This window comes from Helianthus annuus, chromosome 7 (genome assembly GCF_002127325.2).
Source record: "Helianthus annuus cultivar XRQ/B chromosome 7, HanXRQr2.0-SUNRISE, whole genome shotgun sequence".
Classification (NCBI taxonomy): Eukaryota; Viridiplantae; Streptophyta; class Magnoliopsida; order Asterales; family Asteraceae; genus Helianthus; species Helianthus annuus.
Window position 1 is genome coordinate 85,123,660 of NC_035439.2, and position 20,308 is coordinate 85,143,967.

Here is a 20,308-nt window from a genome sequence, read left to right on the forward strand (position 1 = left end):
GGAAGTGGAGCTAGGGTTTTGGAGCAGATAGATGTTTTGAAGAGGAAGAGAGGGAGAAGAGGTTGGCAGAGGTTTGAAGACATGGCGAAGGATTTGCTTGGGGAAGAGGTGAGGCAGAGGTAAAAGCTCTGCAGATCTTTAAGAAAACAAACAAGTTGCAGGACCGTTATGTCTGCGCGCGTCTGAGCGACGCATACATAAGTGCTCAATAGAGCTTTTGGCCAAAAAATAAACACCACCTAAATGTAATATAAATATATATAACTAGGTTATCACCCGGGATTGCTTCCCGGGCTCGAGAAAGTTAGTTTTATTAAAAACTATTTATGATTAATACATCATTAAAATCATGGATTAAATAAAGTATTCTGTTAACATTATCCTTTTATATACACATAAAGTATTCCATTAACATTATCCTTTTATATACACATATACGCCTTTTATATACACATAAAGTATTCGGTTAACATTATCCTTTTAGATACACATATACGCACTTGTTGCAACTCAAGAAGCTTCCTTTCCACTTCTCTTACGACAACATGACTGTCTTGGATCACTGCAAGGGTGTGGAGTATCTACAACATAAGAAAATAGATATGAGTTACTATATAATTTATGTACTGGAACATTAGTAAACTTCATTAACAATTTATCACTGCAAGGGTGTCAAGAATGTCTTGGAACACTAATAAATAAAGCTAAAGCATTAGTAAACTTCATGTAAGAGTTACTATATCATTTTTTGCAATTCCTAACTTTGTTAGACTAAGGCTGTAAACGAACCGAACGGACACGAACAAGGCCTTGTTCGTGTTCGTTCGTTAAGGAATAAAGGTGTTCACGAACGGTTCATGAACACTTACCGAACGAGATTTTATGTTCGTGTTCGTTCATTAAGAAAATGAGTGTGTTCGCGAACGGTTCACGGACACAAATAAATTTGGCGAACGCGACGAAGGATAAAGATAGATGGCCCAGAGAGTAGCACTCGAACTTGAATCCCTTATTGTGGAACGGAGGCCGATTATATTCGTGGATGTAAATAATGAGAAATTAAAGGGAAATGATGCATAAACAAGGTGAAAGTGGGTTTCCTGGTTTAATTGTTAGGGAAATAAAATAAATAAAAGTTTAATAATATAAAAAGTACAAATAAAATATAAGAAAGTACAAAGATCTTCAATTAAAACACAAACATATAAACATAAACGAACACATATCAACGAATGTTCACGAACACCTTACCGAACGTTCACGAACACAATCGAACGAACGAGACCTCTGTTCATGTTCGTTCATTTAACTAATCGAACGAAATTTCTTGTTCATGTTCGTTCGTTTATTAAACGAACGAACATAAACGAACTTCCCGCCGAACGGTTCACGAACTGTTCGCTGAACATTCGGTTCGTTTACAGCCCTACGTGAGACAATATTATTTCTCTAAATTCAGTGAAGTTATAATTTTTTTACAATATCACATTGCATTTGTCCAATATATTATTAAGAAACTGTAGGAGAGTTGTTGAATATCTATGAATTTGGCTAACTGTTGCATATTGGTCATATGTGAGACATTCATTAGATACAAGAATGTCATCTTTGGAACGATTTTCACGTTCATGTAGTGTAGGTTTCGATAAGTCAAATCATGAACACGACCCATTTAACACCCCTAATTTGTATATGACTTCTGATAATTTAAGAGAGCTTTGTATAAGAAATGAGTACCTAGCATATAGGGGCCTCCTTTGATAAAAATCCACTTGTCTAGGTCTAGGTAGATTTTTAATCTAATATTCCTTAAGTTTTGCAGTAATTTCTTCAGCCTCCCTCAGAAGTTGAAATATAGTCATCACGCTGTCATAATGGCCATGTATATGAAACAATCATTAGAAACAATAGAAAGTCCTAATTTACTATGATGAGCTTTTAGTAACCGGATCCATCCATCAACATATGTTAATTTTTTATTTTATACAAAATCTCCACTTTAGCATAACTCAGAATACGATTGATTTAGATCTCTCGGCCCAAATATGATCCAACACATAAAACCCAGTTACTTTAGTTAAAAACATAAAGATCTAATGAACTTTAAAGGTGGAAGCCCAAGTGATTAATAACATAAAAGTGTGGTCACATGTAGGGATGAGCATTTGATATCGAGTATCGGTACTAAATTTCTCGTACTTATCATTTTCGGTACCGATTCAGTACCCACTTTTTGGAGTTTTAGGTACCGGTACTTTCGGTTCGATACGATACCGGTAAAATACCAGTTTTTACCTTCAAACAGTAGCTGCATTCTGTTGATTTTCTGTAGTTTTTCTTCATTGCATTTTTATAGCAATATATAAGTTATTTTCTGCAGTTTTTTTACAATAATAAATGGCACAAACAGCAGTTGCAATCTGCAGGTTTTTTTCAGCAAAAAAAACAATAAAAAATCTTTTTTTTTTCAGCAAAAAATAACAAAAAACTGCAGGTTCTTCCGGCAAAAAAAGGCCCAAAAAACAGCCGTCTTTTTCTGCAAAAGAACGACCAAAACTGCAGGTTTTTTCTAAAGTTTCACAACGATAACAAAGTTAAAGAAAACCAATAAATTAAAGGAATATTCACAAAGCACGCCTTTTTTGAGCTCTGGTGTTGGTTGAGAGGTGTTCGAATAGCATCAAATTAATTATGACCATTTTGGCCTTACATCAGTTTTAATTCTTTTTCAACTACTCATGGTGTGAGAGCAAAATGGTCAAAACCATTTTTTAGCTTATAATCCACTTTTACTTATATTAAAAAATGCTTATAATATCCTAAATCCTTTTGACCTATTCCAAATGACAATAACCCACCTTTACATATATTAAAAATGCTTAGTTTAACAATATACCGGAGAAGCCCGACCCAACCCATTTTGATATGTTACACAAAAAAAGACTGACCAGCTTTTACTATTAAAATGGTCTGTTTTTTACCGGTTACCCGAGCAAAGGACTCTAGCCATTTTGACATATCTAGATGGTCTGTTTTTTTTGCGTGTTACCCCTGTGTAGATGATTATGTGAGCAGAAGAGCACCTGTGGTGGCTTCTATATCAGCAACAGTTCCCAAGTCCCAACTTGATCCAGACCACTCACAGATCTCTACTGAGTATTCCTGAAAAAAATATGATATGTGAAGCGTTCTCATAAAATCTAAACGACCAGTTCCGACCCGTTCTTTTTATAATTTCAACCCAACTGGACCCGTCATATATGTCTATGGTTATGTTATTAACCAAGGTTCATTTAGGCTTGCGAGCCTACTCAACTTCGAGCTCGGCTAATTGACTTTGCTTTTTTTTTTTGAGCCGATTTCGAGTAGCTCTGCTTGTTTACACTTCTACAATAATATAAGAGACAACAAATATTATGCACCAAAGATAACGTGAGAGTATCTATTGCCCACTATTTATCATCATCAATATCAATATCAATTGCCAACAATTACAAAGGAAAGTGAAAATATACAATATTATAGGGATTTTGAAATTATTAACCTTTTTAAATTATGCATATTGAGCCATCAGTGGCTAACAATGCTCTGAGAACTTGAAAAGCTGCAAGAGCTCATTGCAAAGAGAACTTTTCTTGTTCTCAAACCTTCGATATGCCAACCACCAGCTTCTTAAAAGATGCATGCATCTAATTGCAAACAGTACAGAAAAACCATTCTCCTTTAGGCAATAGCTACAATTGGTACCATAAATATACAAACACGTGATGGCTATGAAAAATATATAGACCAAGCTTATAATTAAAAGAAATGTTGGTCATGCCCTTTAGGTTGTCCATACAAAATAAAATAAATTACAAAGCACAAGAAAACCCTACAAAACTTTCTGCCAAAGTAGCATACAATAGATTACAAAGCATCTTGAGATTATAAACCATACAAAATAAGAAGTGGTATACATAAATATTGTTATAGAAATACATACATGTATTTACTTAATGAATATAAAAATTTACCTACTCAAGAGCAAATTACCCTAATGATGTTCAATGAGCTAGCACATCCTCCTCCAATACAAAATTGTTCAACTGAAAATCTCTACATAAAAAAAATAATAATTTAGACCTCAATCTCACATAGATATCAAAATTTCTAGAAACTGTCAAAGTGATACACCAACATATCAATCTAAATAACAAGAACATAGTAAGAGAGACGCTAAGATTATCAACTTTCTAGTTGTCGTCCATGGCCCTTGCTTTGGGTAGTACTATTGTTGGCTACTCGGGCGGTAAAGGAGCAAATATCGGAGATACTGACCTGGACAAGTTAAGCATAGATGTAATATAATAGGTCGATGAAGGAAAAAACAATGAAGATAAGCATTTTGAGAAATTCATATATACACACAAGCACACAACACTCTTTAATTGAACAATATAAACTCATAAACAAACCATGTTGTACAATTTGAGTAGAAATGGAGCCATATGTACAACTGTTTATTTAATCCAAATAAACGCATTTTGTGAACCATAGGTCATGATTTCCAGCCCTAATAAAAGTGAAATAAACCAAATAAAAATAAAGATTAAAAAAGACCTTTCTGCAAGAAGCATATGCTTCATGGACCAGTTGACCTCATAGCATCTTACCTTGTCTATAAGATGATCATAAGAGTTCAAGAAGATAGAAAGTGTCATTAACGCTGGTTTGTCCACATTGAAGTTCAAACTCTTTTTGTTGGGCCTTTAAAGTCAAACTTTTAGTGAAGTTTGTAAATTGTCCTTTAACTACAATGTATAGGAACCTTGTAGGCTAATTGTATAATAATCAGACTTTGCATCAGAACATCTTTTAAAGAAAGACATGATTCGAGCACAAACCAAGCATAGTAAGACGATGGAGGGTTGTGATAGTAGTTGTTATGTGCTTCTTTGCAAAAATGCAACTTTTTAATGTTGACATACTTCCTGAACCATTGTTATTTCCTGCACAATGGTGTGCACCATCAAATGGTTAAAATATACAAGGTCAGATAAAACATGAAGTGAGTACGTTATTTTAATGGATGTTTTACCGAATGTATATTGTGAAGAAGCTTTTCGCGATTCGAGTAACTCTTTTAATCGTTTTGTAGTCATAGAAACTTCCTCTGTCTTCTGTTGCAAAGCGTTAAGGAATATAAAGACATTCATATGAGATTTAGAACAAAATAAGGGAAACAAAAGTACCAAAAGTGGGGGTAATTAAATTAGTGTGTACCCGACGACCAGAAACTTCAAGCAATGCTTCTACCCAATGTGACGTAGAGTCTGCCGTGTAGCCCATGTCTCGGAAGTATTAAGCTATGGTAACTCCTGAATGAAAATAAATATGCAATTACATTACAGCTTAGGTAATTTGACTAACTATTGATAGATGCATTAAAATCATGGAGCAAAAAAGATTGAATATATGAAAAATCTAACAAACTTCACACCAGCAATGTTCTCAATGGCTAGGTTATCGAAGAAGCCTACAATACTAATAACAAAACAAAGAATCCATTTCAAACATATGTACTGGGATATTGTTTCCTAATTTTATAATTACAAATAAAGTTAGGAAAATGTAATAGACATAACAAAATTAGGAAAAGAAAATCCGGATACCCGAATGAAAATGAAGAACGATGAGAATGGAACAGTTATCGATTCATCTCCAGATCATGATTATCCCTTTCAGTCGGCCATAGTGATTATCTATTTACCCAATGAAAGACTATGATAAATAGAGCACCCGTTCAGGATTACTTGGATCCTTCAAAATCCCGAAGAAAGGACACCCATTCTGTTTGATAACAAAGTCAAAACTGCAATAAGTACTTAATGTTTAGATGCACACAACAATATAAAATTATTAAATTAATTATTCATGATTCTTTCAGAAAATCCACAATAAATATAACCCACAAATCTTCCGGTCAGTATGCACATGTAGAATATTTTCAGGCATCTTGTTCTCTATAAGTGAGTTACGACTCTAAACTTAAATCACATGTGTATGTATATTATATTAAGTTAGCTGAGATATGGCTCAAGTTACCCATCACGCATTAATTATTTAAAAAAAACTTTTGAAAATGAACAAAATAGTGATTGTGGGTAGATAACTTGGACCATCACAATCCATAACAAAAAAAAAAAAAAATCCATTAGAGCTTGAACTCACTTGACCCGCCACCTACAAGACCCTGCAAACTGCATAAGGAAGTTAAAATTTTGGAATGAAAACTGTTAAATTAGATACAATCGCCAAGTTGAAAGAAAAAAATAACTTCACTCACATGATGTAATCTCGATGAATCATCCCATTCTGCTTGGTTTGAAGAACATCAGCAGCCTGCTTTATACTAATATGTACATCTTATTCAACTGAAGCTATTGATAATAACGCCATGTATTTTTTTCCATCAGATAACTCATGGAAAAACGTTCGATGATTCAGATCATAATTGTTAAAAAAACAAAGAAAAAACACACATACCATTACATATTACATGGACTGAATCCTTGAATCTCCTTAGCTTTATCTAAAAAAAAATTATTAAATCCAATCCAAACTTGATTAAAAAAATCCATATGCAAAATCCACGAGAAAATCAATTATAAATTCTTCGATAACAATAAAAACTAATAAACAAACCAGATTACCAAAAGTTGAACAATCGGAACCGTTGAAAAACATCATAGACTCTCACACACAACTAAGCACGAAAAACTGAGATTCAATTCCAATCCAAAACGCAAACACATACCCTAGATTTCACATCACATAGCATATTTAAATTAATCTGAATAGAAATATAAACAAAACACCATAAAAGGAAAATCATACCTTGAACTTTTGAATCGATCTTGTTGCGATGAACCGCTATGGAGCCCGTATGCTTTCTCCGACAATCCAAATCTTCCATCACCAGGGCATTAATGTAACAGATACATTCTTACCTTGAACAACATCTGGATCCGAAATGGACTTGAGATTTCAGAGATGATATAATCAATTGATTGATGAGAAGATAGTTAACCAAAATCATACCTAGGTTTTAGAAAAGAAGTGACGGTGAAGGAGATAGAGAGATTAGTAGCTTCTCAAGGAAGAATGAAAGGAATTAGGGTTACAAAAAATATATAGGGTCCGAATAGTCGGGTACCAAATCAAAGAAGTGGAGGTCCGCGTGTGAATTTCAGAGCCCATATCGTTTTCCCGCCAAAATGGATTTCTAGATGCTCTAATCTAATGTCACGTCAGCCCAAATCTTCTTGTTTATTATATATAATAGATATGTCTAAAGGTAAGGTCAAAAGTCAAAACCTATTTTAACCCTATTTCTTATTTTTTTTAGTTAACGTTCTAAATGAAAAACAATAAAAGTGATATGACAATCAACTACACACATGAGTAAACATGCTTAAAATAATTTTTAATCATGGTTTCTTAATGAACTTCATATATTTTTAGTTAACTTACCGTGTGAAATATGAAATAGAAATTATCTTTATTGATTGTATCACTGCACGATTAATTATTTTTATTTGATTCAAATCTTACATTTTATCACATATGTTATGTTATTCTATTTAGAATAAATAACATGAAATACATTTTATTTAAGAATAAATTTCAATAAAAGAATCTGGACCAAAGATTACAGATTAATTAAATTCACTATATAGTATATACCAATAATAATAATAATAATAATAATAATAATAATAATAATAATAATAATAATAATAATAATAATAATAATAATAATAATAATAATAATAATAATAATAGTAGGTAATAAAAACTTTTTTTATTGGGATACCCCTTAATGTAGTAGGTAATAATAACTTTTTTTTCTCTATTTTATGAATGTACGGTAAAAAGATATTGGGATACCCCTGGATTTTTTATCTAGTTCCGTCACTGTGGCGGACTCAGGAATTTTTCCATGGGGGTGCGGAACATTTTTAAAAATTTTAGGCCCCTAGGTATATAAGTAAAAAAATCGGTTCGTATCGGGTCGGTCGGGTCATGTAAAACAAACGAACATCAAACTAAATTTATATAATCATCAAAAACATGTCAAACATTGTTACAAACATAATTAAAACGCCGACGCCCTACGGCTTTTCATTTTTTGAAATCTATCCAAAACATCATCTAAAGCTAATTTCTTAAACAATTCTTTCTCTATATAACATAAGTTCATCGCTCCATAACATAATATTTCAATTTTAATTTTCAACTATTCAAGCCTTAGAAATCATAACGTAAGTTGTAATCACCCTAAAAATATATAAACAACATAATCACCCTAAAAATTATCTAAACAATCATAAACAATGTCAAAACACACAAAATTTCAAACCTATTTAACAACTTTATTACCCTTTTTTCTCCTATAATATCAACCAAAATCGTTAAAATAACAAAGAAACTTACCCGTGTTCGGATTCTGGTTAGATTTGGTGTCGAACGACGGTGGTATGGTGGCTGATTACGGTGGTCGCCGGCTGCTGGACTGTTATTGCTGGGTGATGTTGTTCGTTGGCAGTGTAGGGACGCAAGAGAGAGAGATAGCGGGAGAGAATTTCTAAAGGTTTTGGGCTTTAATTATTTTATGATAGTTTGAAATATTGTTGGGTTTGGTAATGAGCTAAGACTTAGTGGGCTAGCTAGTTAGGAATTATAAGTGGGTAAAGGTATGGGTATTTGGGTTTAGTTAGTTAGGTATTAAAAGTTATATAATTTAGGTAGTATTTTTTTTTAAATAAGAGTTTACTAAAAAAATGTACAATATAAATTGATAACACTTTTTACCTAAGGGGTGCGGACGAAAAATTTCAAGGGGTGCGGTCGAAAAATTTCAAGGGCTGCGAACGAAAAGTTCCAAGGGGTGCGGACGGGATTTTCGACGGAACTTAGCACTAAATTTTTTCCCCGGTGGTGCGTCCGCCCACCTTGGGCTGGGCTTGGGTCTGCCCCTGCCCATGCACATGAAACCCACGAAGAAGGTTCTTCGTGGGTATTGTTGTTTGCTGTTTGTGACCTCTGCGAAGAACCCAACACATTGGCCGAAGAACTTGAGTTCTTCGTGGATGATAGTTCTTCGTCTGCTTCACTTCAAGCCCAGTTAGTTCTTCGTTAGTCAATGGATAAGGTTGCTATATAAAGCACCTTTTGCAGATCAGATAAAGGAGAACACACTGAGAACACAGAGAGAATACACCAGCTGAGTTTAGAGGTTTTATCTTGTATTAACTTGTAAACAAACTCTGCTGAAGTTATACAATTGTGCTTTAACTGTGAATCTTGTTCTTGTATTTGTGTTCTCTTGCTTGAATTTTACACCCACTTGGATTTCGCACTTGTAGGTGTAATCGACAGCAATGATACGGTTAACTAGATCCTCCGCTAGTGGACCTACATGCACTCCATTTTTGGTCTTCCTTAACTCCACAATGAGGTCCTATGAGCAAATGTTTTCTCATACAACCATTATAAAGCCTCTTAAGTGACCCTTTAATAAAGCATTAAATATGTTTTTTTACGCTTAACAATACGTTTCAACCAACATTTTTATACAATATTTATCGTTTTAGAAAACTTTTATAATAGGTAATTTTTTAAATAAATAAAAAACATTGTTAAGTATTCTACCATATAGTATGATATAGGTCTCGCATACGCTTATGGATGTAGTATCGTATCATATAGTGTAGTATAAGTCTCGTATAGGACTATACGTGTAGTATATTATCATATACTATCGCATCGTATAGTGTAGTATAGGTCCTGCATAGTCCTATATGTGTAGTGTTGTCTGGTATAGACCTATAGTGTAGTATCGTATATTATCATATGGTGTAGTATAAGTCATTTATAGGTCCCGTGTAGGCTTATAGGTCTCGTTAGGCCTATGGATGCAGTATCGTACAGGTACCATATAGGCCTATACAAGACCTATAGGGAACCTATACGAGACTTATACTACACTATATGATATGATACCAAATGATACTATACTATACTATACTATACTATACTATACTATACTATACTATACTATACTATACTATACTATACTATACTATACTATACTATACTATACTATACTATACTATACTATACTATACTATACTATACTATACTATACTATACTGTACTGTACTGTACTGTACTGTACTGTAATGTACTGTACTGTACTGTACTGTAATGTACTGTACTGTAATGTACTGTACTGTACTGTACTGTACTGTACTATACTATACTGTACTATACTATACTATACTATACTATACTATACTATACTATACTATACTATACTATACTATACTATACTATACTATACTATACTATACTATACTATACTATACTATACTATACTATACTATACTATACTATACTATACTATACTATACTATACTATACTATACTATACTATAGGATGCGATACAACAAATGATACTATACTATACTATACTATACTATACTATACTATACTATACTATACTATACTATACTATACTATACTATACTATACTATACTATACTATACTATACTATACTATACTATACTATACTATACTATACTATACTATACTATACTATACTATACTATACTATACTATACTATACTATACTATACTATACTATACTATACTATACTATACTATACTATACTATACTATACAATAATATACTATACTATACAATACTATACTATACTATACTATACCATACCATACCATACCATACCATACCATACCATACCATACCATACCATACCATACCATACCATACCATACCATACCATACCATACCATACCATACCATACCATACCATACCATACCATACCATACCATACCATACCATACCATACCATACCATACCATACCATACCATACCATACCATACCATACCATACCATACCATACCATACCATACCATACCATACCATACCATACCATACCATACCATACCATACCATACCATACCATACCATACCATACCATACCATACCATACCATACCATACCATACCATACCATACCATACCATACCATACCATACCATACCATACCATACCATACTATACTATAGGATGCGATACAACAAATGATACTATACTATACTATACTATACTACACTATAGTACACTATACTACACTATACTACACTATACTACACTATACTACATTATACTACACTATACTATACTATACTATACTATACTATACTATACTATAGGATGCGATACAACACCCGTATAGGCCTATAGGTGTAGTATAGGTCCCATACAGGACTATTGATGTAGTTTAGATCTCGTATAGTCCTATAGGCCTATACAAGACATATAGGGGGACCTATACGAGACTTATACTATACACTATACGATACGATATGATGCAATACGATACGATACTATGGGATACGATACAACACTCGCATTGGCCTATAGGTATAGTATAGGTCACGTGTAAGACTATAGGCGTGGTTTAGGTCTCGTTTAAGCCTATACAAGACTTATAAGGGACCTATACGAGACTTATACTATATTATACTACAATAGGATACAATAAGATACGATACTATATGATACAATACAACACCTATATAGGCCTATAGGTGTAGTATAGGTCCCTTATAGGACTATAAGTGTAGTTTAGGTTCTGTATAAGCCTATAGGCCTATAGAAGACTTATAAAGGACCTATACGAGACTTATACTACATTATTATAGAATAAACTTCATTTTTATCTATTAAAAAGCATGTCCATGTGTACCTAGAAAATCATTAATAGTAACCAAAAGTGTAGTAGTTTCCAACATAAGTATGGATTGGCGAAGGACCATATAAATCCATATGTAATAATTCTGGAGTTCTTTGGGTGGATACCAAGTTTCTAGGTTTATGAGAAGCATGGACATGTTTTCACATTATACATAAATCACAAAAATGGCTATCAATTTTCAACTTAGGTCTGTTCTTAACAAGATCACCATTATTCCCCTTTTAAAGTAAGTTTATGTTAGTATGTCCTAATCTCCTATGCGATATATGAGATTGTCAAATATAGATGCAAAACATGTTTTCAAGTTGTAATTACCTTTCACACATATCGCAACCTCCGACCCCTTCCCTGGGAGTAGGCGGCCGCGAGATCCAGATTAGTGGTATCGATGTGTATTAATTTGGCAGCGGAAATTAAACATCAGGACCGTAGTTAGGAAATAGTTTATCAAAGTTAAAACACCACATTTTTATAAATAATAAATACATGGGAAAAAACCTTAGTTTCCATTACAATATGTTTATAGGGATAAACCCTAATTTATTGAAATAAAACTCCTTTCTTATTTAGGTAACTTTTATAGCCACTTTCCCAAGCCTTCAGTGCTCTCCAGCTGGCTTCTATTTGGCTTTCACATTTTGTTACATGAAACGCGTTTTAAAAAGTTTTATTAGCAAGAAATACTGGCGAGTGCATCCCATTTTAATCAAAACAGGGTTTTATATCTTTACAGTATTGAGAGCAATTACAATGTTTATATCTACCCAATTACCACCCACGATACTGTCAATCCTGACTTGTGGTCATGCTACTACTCACAGTTTAGTAACAAGTAATGTATACAAAACCCCAACATACCGAAAGTAATTGTAGAATACATAGACTCAATCACTGTTAAATATACTTTAAAATAATTGAGGTTTTCTAAAAATAGTTTACAAAAATAAGATGTACTCACTTTGTATATTATACTATGGTCAGTTTGTGCGGCCTAATACTATGTAGCCCAAAAATATGAGTGTGCGACATGTAATAGAGTGTGCGTAGTCCAATTGTTTAGTCCAGTCAACATGTCGATCCATTAAGGGTGTATGGTCCAGTAAGTCATTTGATCCAACTGCGAGTGTGCGGCCCAATGAACTATGGGCCCAAGGAGGGTGTGTGGCCCACCAGCAAGTGTGCGACCACTTGCTGGTGTGCAGTCATGCATTGAGGTGTTGTACTTCATGCTTTGAGTGTTGGTACCAAGACTGTGCGGCCTACTCAGTGTGCGACCCCGTATGAACCAGTGATACACTATGCATCAGGATGTGTACAAGAGGAGTGTGCAGTATTTGGTGTGTGACTCTACTCCACCTCCTTGTACGTTATGCAGCAGCATTTGTGTCACACCCCAACCGATGGCGGTATCATCGGGGCACGACAGTAGGCGAATCAGATTGCTCAAGAGAATCCATAACAACTATAAAGCGACAACATTCATTACATTTGTTATCCCATACTAACAAACAATATAATCACATAAGTTATCACAAATTTCTTGTCCTCTCGAACAATACAAATCCGACAACCTAGATTTTAGGTTAGTTTCTAGACTTCCTAGCTTGATTTGATGTAGTCTGCGACTAAACCTGCAACATACTTTAAAACAACGTCAATACAAAAGTTTGGCTTGTATACAAGTTTTGATAGAGTAGCGTAAATAGTTAAAAGCGCTGCGAATTACCAAATACATAAATGGGATACCTCAACATACATGCATAAAAGACAGATACTACCAGCTAAGTCACTCGAGCTGCGATTGCGATTGCTATTCATCCTAACTAGACCCCGTCGGGTACTATAGTACTATACTAGTTAAGGCGGGACCTTGCGAGTATAAGTCCTAACACATATGTAACTAGCATCTCGTGTAAATATGCATAACAGTTATTCACAAGTGATAAACAGTTTAATTGTATAATTCATTTTGATAAGTTCGTTTTGATAGGAACGTATGTTACACCCAAAATGCGATAAAAAAGGTTCGAGTATACTCACAGTCGGTGTTCAGCAAGTAAGGACAACTTGGTTGGATTGAAGGGAGCGCGTCTGAGATTAACCTGATCACAGATTGATAGCTTAAGCGTTAAATAGTGCTTTAAACGGTGGCGGTGAACCAAGTGTCGGATGGTAATCCGATCGGATGGCAATCCGATCGGATGGCCACTCGATCGGATGTCAATCCATTCGGATAGTCATCCGATCGGATGGCCATTCGATTGGATTGACATCCTGTTTGGTAAGGATGTGTTTGTGTATGATGGCTTTGAAGTTTTCGTTGTAGCATTTAGAAAACAGAGAAGTATCTCTACACTTCAGGTCGACCGATCGAATGGCGGTTCGATCGGGTAACGATCCGATTGGTAGGACACTTAGTGAGAATAAGTTCACAGTAGGTTTGTCACTCGATCGGATTGCAATCCGATCAGGTGGCAATCCGTTGGTTACTGATTATGCATTGAACATGTTGAAAATTGTTTAAGTGTTGAAGTTCCAAATGTCACATGGTCGGATGGTCGTTCGATCGGATGGCTATCCGATCGAACGGTAATCCGTCCGACGTTCAGATCCTTGAAAAGTTAAAATAAAAGTTTAAGTATGGGACCAAGTGTAGGCCGATCGGATGGATGTTCGATCGGATGGCAATCCGATCGGACGACAATCCGTCCCAACGACGTGATCGTTTTTGACACTTGATTGTTTTGAAAGTTTTGCAGTTTTGATCGAGACGGTAGGACAATGTAATAATCAGTGGAACTCCACCAAGGCTGAGTTATCAGATCGGATGGGAATCACCCCATCCGATCGGTTAACTGTTCATGACGGTTGTTCGTGTTTAACCCGTTAACTGGTTGTCTCGTCAATAGAAATCAGTTCTCAAACTGACACTTCTCTATAGAGTGAGTAGAAGGCCTGAACGAGCTCCGATTCAATCGGTTTTTAGTAGAAAGTTAAGAAATCTTGAAAGAAACTTGAAATACTTAGGTTCAGCTTAGATCTAGGTGCGATTAGTGTTTACATACCGTGGAATCCATTAGATCTGAACTGTTCTTGATGAGATGAGGTCACGCTTCATTGTTCCTAAGAACTCCATGATGACATCACCTTAGAACGCCCCAAATCAGAGGATTTTACAGTGAAAAGGTGAGATTTGTTGTTGGAAAAGATGAAGTAGTGCGTGTAGATCATAGAAGTACAAGATTTGAGATAGAAACTTACAAGAATCGCGAGAAATCGAGAGAAAATAGCCCCAAAGCGTGCTGATCGAGTGAGAGCTGTCACATCACTGTTCAAGTGATGTGACAAGGGCTATTTATAGGTGAAGAGGAAAGGAAGTGATGGAGTGCAACGGATCGGATGGCAATCCGATCGGATGGCTATCCGATCGGTTGGCCATTCGATCAAACAGTCACTCGATCGGTGGTCTCCGGAGAATTGCGTTTCGATGTTTCGTTTTGTTCATTAAGCATTGCGATAGTTTGGTTACACATTTTCATACCCACATTCATATATTTATTATAATTAGTCACAAAGGGTCGTATAAATATCCACATTTCAAAGTTTGCGTTGTGATAATCGAGTTGCGCGTTTTAAATATGCGTTGTGTTACGACACATCACGGCTATCGAGGAGGGTAGAATAGGTCCTCGCTCAACGTCATCGTGAATCTTCCCACAGTGCGGTGCGATGTGTTATAGCGATAAAGTATGCCTAATATGTGAAAATACTGCGAAGTAGCGATGTAAGCGATATAGTTACATTATGATCTGAATCTCTGGTGCTAGGCGTAACGAGTATAATGAGTAGTAACAACGCACGAATGTGCGGGTTGTTACAGTCTCCCCTGCTTTAGGAAATTTCGTCCCGAAATTAATTCACAAGAAGGGTTGCGAGGATCGATGCGAGTGGGAGTAGCGATAAAAGCGTCAAGATAAGCGAGCAGTCGATTGAAATTTTACGAGCGAGGGCGTTGCGAAGACTGGGTGATGAAGACGAGTAAGACGATTCGTATAACAAAAGATGGCAACACATGAAAAGCGATCCAAAAGTGTTTTGAATTCTAGAAAAGTTGATAAATTCGAAGAGGGTTGGAGAAACTTGTTTATGAAAAATCTTCCCACAGTGCGGCGTTAAACTTGTTTTGATGTTCACACCAGCGCTATGAGGGGAGTTTTATTAGGTTACTAAAAGATTTTAGTGTGACTAAAGCTTGTTTTACGAGATTTTCTCGTCACGCGGCATTAACTTGAGTCGATTGTCACACCAGCGTTACAAGATAATCTCGTTTTGTACGAAGGTTTTGATCAAATTTTTAGAAAAAGTCTTGTAAGATAAGCTTTGTTTACACAAAGGTTTTAATAATATCAAAATTTTAAATTTAAAGTCGGCCCCGCATGGTACTTTCCCACGAAAGTTCGACAATATGGCTTAAACACTTATATATAGGAAGTACCAGCGGCGTATCCACCCTGTTTTAGCCATATGGCTTCCGTCCCGTGAGGCGGTGTCATGTGTGTCGACATTGTATTGATATATTTTGATTTCCTTGGTCCAAGCAAAAGATGGTTGGACCCAGTGTAAGAGGAGGATTGAGCAACTGAGCGATGAAGTCATTTTCGAACTCAGTTTAGTGATACGAGCGAGTGCGATAAACGATAAGCAGTACGAGAAAATCCGATAGCACAACACATATTGAGCGATGACGGCGGCGATAAGCGATAAGCGATAAGCGATAAGCAACGAGCGATAGCGACAACCGTCGAGCGATAAGCGATGGTCGATGTGTTGCAAGCGATGGAAACATGCGAGGTCATGTGTGCCAACATATAGGAAGTACCAGCGACGTATCCACCATGTTTTAACCCTATCAGTTCGTCTCGTGAAGCGAGGTCATGTGTGCCAACATATCACAGATAACATAGATAATGGTAAGCGATAGCGATAAACGTTAAGCGATACATGATGAGCGATAAAGCAATGCACACGATAAGCGATAGCGCGATACACATAATAAGCGATTGAGCGAACACAAAATAAGCGATTGAGATTGCGAGGTAGATTCCAGCGATAATGCGATTGCGAGCGTGTTGACTTACGAAAAGTCTAGCGATTACACGCTTGGAGTTGCGATTGAGATTGTTATGCCTTGCGATGTAGTTTAGTGTGTCAAAAATAGATTTAATAGTATACTTGGTCTAATAACGTTCAACTTGTATGGCACTTTCTTCACAAGACATTGGTTGGCATTGTCACACCCCCAAAATCCACACGCGGAGTACCACCGCTTGGGAGCGTGACATGACCAGGATCAAGCCACCAATCATATTGAACAAGCATATAATAGTTAAAGTAGTTCAAAAACCCAAATCAATACGATTGATGTGCAAACCAAACTTTGTTTAAGTAGCGGAAGCATAATAATGAAAAACCCATAATAAGTTATAAGTTCAAATATCGTTCACGATCCGTATCCCACAACGACCTGCTCCTCCTGTGCAAGCTCCATAATGTACCTAAGGTCCTGCAAGGCATGCAGCAGATAATCAACAACTAGTTGAGCGAGTTCACAGAAAGTAAGTTCGTAACAGTAATGAGTAGGTTCATCTAGTTGGGGGCTTCCCAAGCATGTATGTACTAATGGTGGGGGTTTCCAATGCTTATATATATTACCAGTGGGGGATTCCCACGTTTATCTTTACTAATGGGGGCTTCCCATTATGGTACTTACTAGACTATTTGCAACCATGTGTTCTTCTTAAACTGAGAACAGGAATACGTACAAGGTCACGCAGGATTTACGTGAGTGCCCTTCCCCGAGGACAGTGGTACGCGTGGGGTTTACGTAGGATTTACGTAAGTGTCCTTCCGACCCGGAAGACATAAGTGGGTATTAGATTACGTAGGATTTACGTAAGTGTCCTCCCGACCCGGGAGACAATGGTAGATACTAGTTTACGTAGGTTTTACGTAAGTGTCCTGACTATCCTGAGGACGATGGTCTATAGTCTAGCAATAGCGTAAGTACGAGAAATCATCCATTTCAAATAATCCAACCCAATTCCCAACCCGGGAATCCCATGCCTTGGCTGTGTGAACTCACATTGGTTTGCTCGGTAGATACACAAAAAGGTTCTTGAACTAAAGTGGTCCACCACGTCCTAACAGGGTTACCATACGAGTCAGGTTTTGACTTAAGTTATGCACGTATGAATCACGTATGTTAACACGTTGCGAGCACACATAGATCATGGCAACAGTTTAATAATCAAAGCAATCCATTCAGCTTGTGCAAATACTTATCAGCCCAATAGTACTCGGCCCAAATATATAACACATAAGTGCACTTGTGCGATCCGATCTGTGTTGTGCGATCGGACAAGTCCAGCCCAAATAACCATCCGGCCCAAACAACATAAACAATCCAAATATCTTCTCAGCCCAAAAACAAAACAGTCAAGCACATAAGTCCAATTGTGTGTGCACGTGCATATGGTCTCGAGTCGAGATCTCGAGTCGCAACAGGAGTGTCTCGAGTCGCAAGAGGGCTGGTCTCGGCTCGTCATGGTCCACTCGAGACTACACGGTCTCGAGTCGCAATCCAGAACTCGCAAACTCGGTCTCGAGTTGTGCTGTTGTGTGTCGGTGTGAGGTCTCGAGTCGCAATGTGGAGGTCTCGGGTCATCATGGTCCGGTCTCGAGTCGCAATAGGACTCGCAACCGTGTCGAGACTAGTCAATGTAACAAACTTCCTGATTTCATGCAGATCGGTTGCAATTCATTTAATCCGTTTCAAGGTTTCCAAACATAACCAAATCAATTAACATGCAAACAGTTTCCGGTTTTAGGATTTATCGATCAAACAGGGATTTCCGAACATAAATTCTTATGAACACTAACATGAATAAACATGAACACCAATATATCATAAAACATACAATCGGATTAACCTTTATACTCTAACCCTATTATCCGAGTTCATCATATCACTGCCGATTACTTCAAGCATCAATTTATTTACAACTCCATATCGATCTATAATATGGTACCAGTGAGCCGATTTCATGACAAGTAAACATGTAACAATCAATCAACATAATCAATCCTCATCATCTAAACATCATGTAAACGCATAGATCATAACATCACCTCATACAATCGAATAACAAACAAACAATATAACACTAACCGGATTAGAGAAGGAATGATCCGAAACAAAACTTCGAGAGAGATGAGGTGTTCGGCTGCCTTGGTTCCGAGTCGAGAGAGAGAGATTGTGTGTGTGTGTGTGTGCTCTAGGTTGCCAAGTTGTGTAAAAACAAAACCCTAATGAGGTGTGTAGTCATATACGTATGAAAGGGAAGTGGGCCGAAACCCCACTTGGGCTACCTCATGGTCTCGAGTCCAACTATATGGACCGAGTGGGTTTGTGCAATCGAGTAGGTGTTGTGCAATTGGGCCGTTTATAAACATACACACATTCACAAGCACGTATTAACATAACATTCATATAATCACCAAGTTCACATACGTTACATCAAAGCACAAAAATAGGTTCGGAAACACGAGTTGTCACATTATCCCCAACTAAAAAGAAATTTCGTCCCGAAATTTGGTATGCACTCGCTGAGGAAGCTAGGTAAGTTATATCATTCACTGGTTTTCCTGGGGTGTCACATCCTCCCCCCGTTGATCTGGAATTTCGTCCCGAAATTCCGAAGTAGTAGCTTCAGCCTCAGTAGTGGTTGCATTGGTTCCGAATAACTGGGGGTACTTTTCTGTCATCCTGTCTTCGCGTTCCCAGGTGTACTCTGGACCACGTTTGGAGTTCCAACGAACTCGAACAAGAGGGATTCTCTTGTGTTTGAGGACCTTCACATCCCGGTCCGTGATTTCTACTGGTTCCTCGACGAACTGCAACCGCTCGTCGATAGTGAGTTCCTTAAAAGGAATGATGAGGGTCTCATCTGATAGGCACTTCTTCAGATTCGACACGTGAAAGACGTTGTGAACTGCACCGAGTTCAGCTGGTAGGTTTAGCTTGTAGGCCACCTTGCCTATTTTCTCAATGATTTCGAACGGTCCGACGTACCGCGGATTCAGTTTGCCCCGTTTGCCAAAACGTACCACACCCTTCCAGGGTGAGACTTTTAGTAAAACCCAGTCCCCGACCTGAAATTCCAATGGTTTTCTACGCTTGTCCGCGTAGGCTTTCTGACGGTCGCGTGCTGCCGCCATGCGTTGTCGTATCTGTGCTATCTTTTCTGTGGCGTCCACTACAATCTCTGGACCCGTAATCTGACTATCCCCCACCTCTGCCCAACAGAGAGGTGACCGGCATTTACGCCCGTACAATGCCTCGAATGGAGCGGCTTGTATGCTGGTGTGATAACTGTTATTGTATGAGAACTCCACCAAAGGGAGGTGTTTTTCCCAGC

General features: G+C 36.9%; 1 long non-coding RNA gene across 42 annotated transcripts; it reads right to left on the reverse strand.

The window, feature by feature from the left end:
• Positions 1-344: 344 nt before the first annotated feature.
• LOC110894593 lies at positions 345-7,192 on the reverse strand. 42 transcript variants are annotated; one of them, XR_004863348.1, is made up of 14 exons: positions 7,084-7,192; positions 6,880-7,004; positions 6,696-6,800; positions 6,529-6,574; positions 6,329-6,384; positions 6,214-6,242; positions 5,655-5,832; positions 5,266-5,360; positions 5,081-5,162; positions 4,017-4,991; positions 3,545-3,689; positions 3,084-3,162; positions 1,738-1,866; positions 345-581 (listed from the first exon to the last, which is right to left on the reverse strand). It is a non-coding gene; the product is annotated as an uncharacterized LOC110894593 (long non-coding RNA). The 42 variants fall into 42 exon arrangements; XR_004863347.1 differs by having other exon boundaries at positions 6,329-6,394; XR_004863344.1 differs by having other exon boundaries at positions 6,329-6,422.
• Between the last annotated feature and the right edge of the window lie 13,116 nt (positions 7,193-20,308).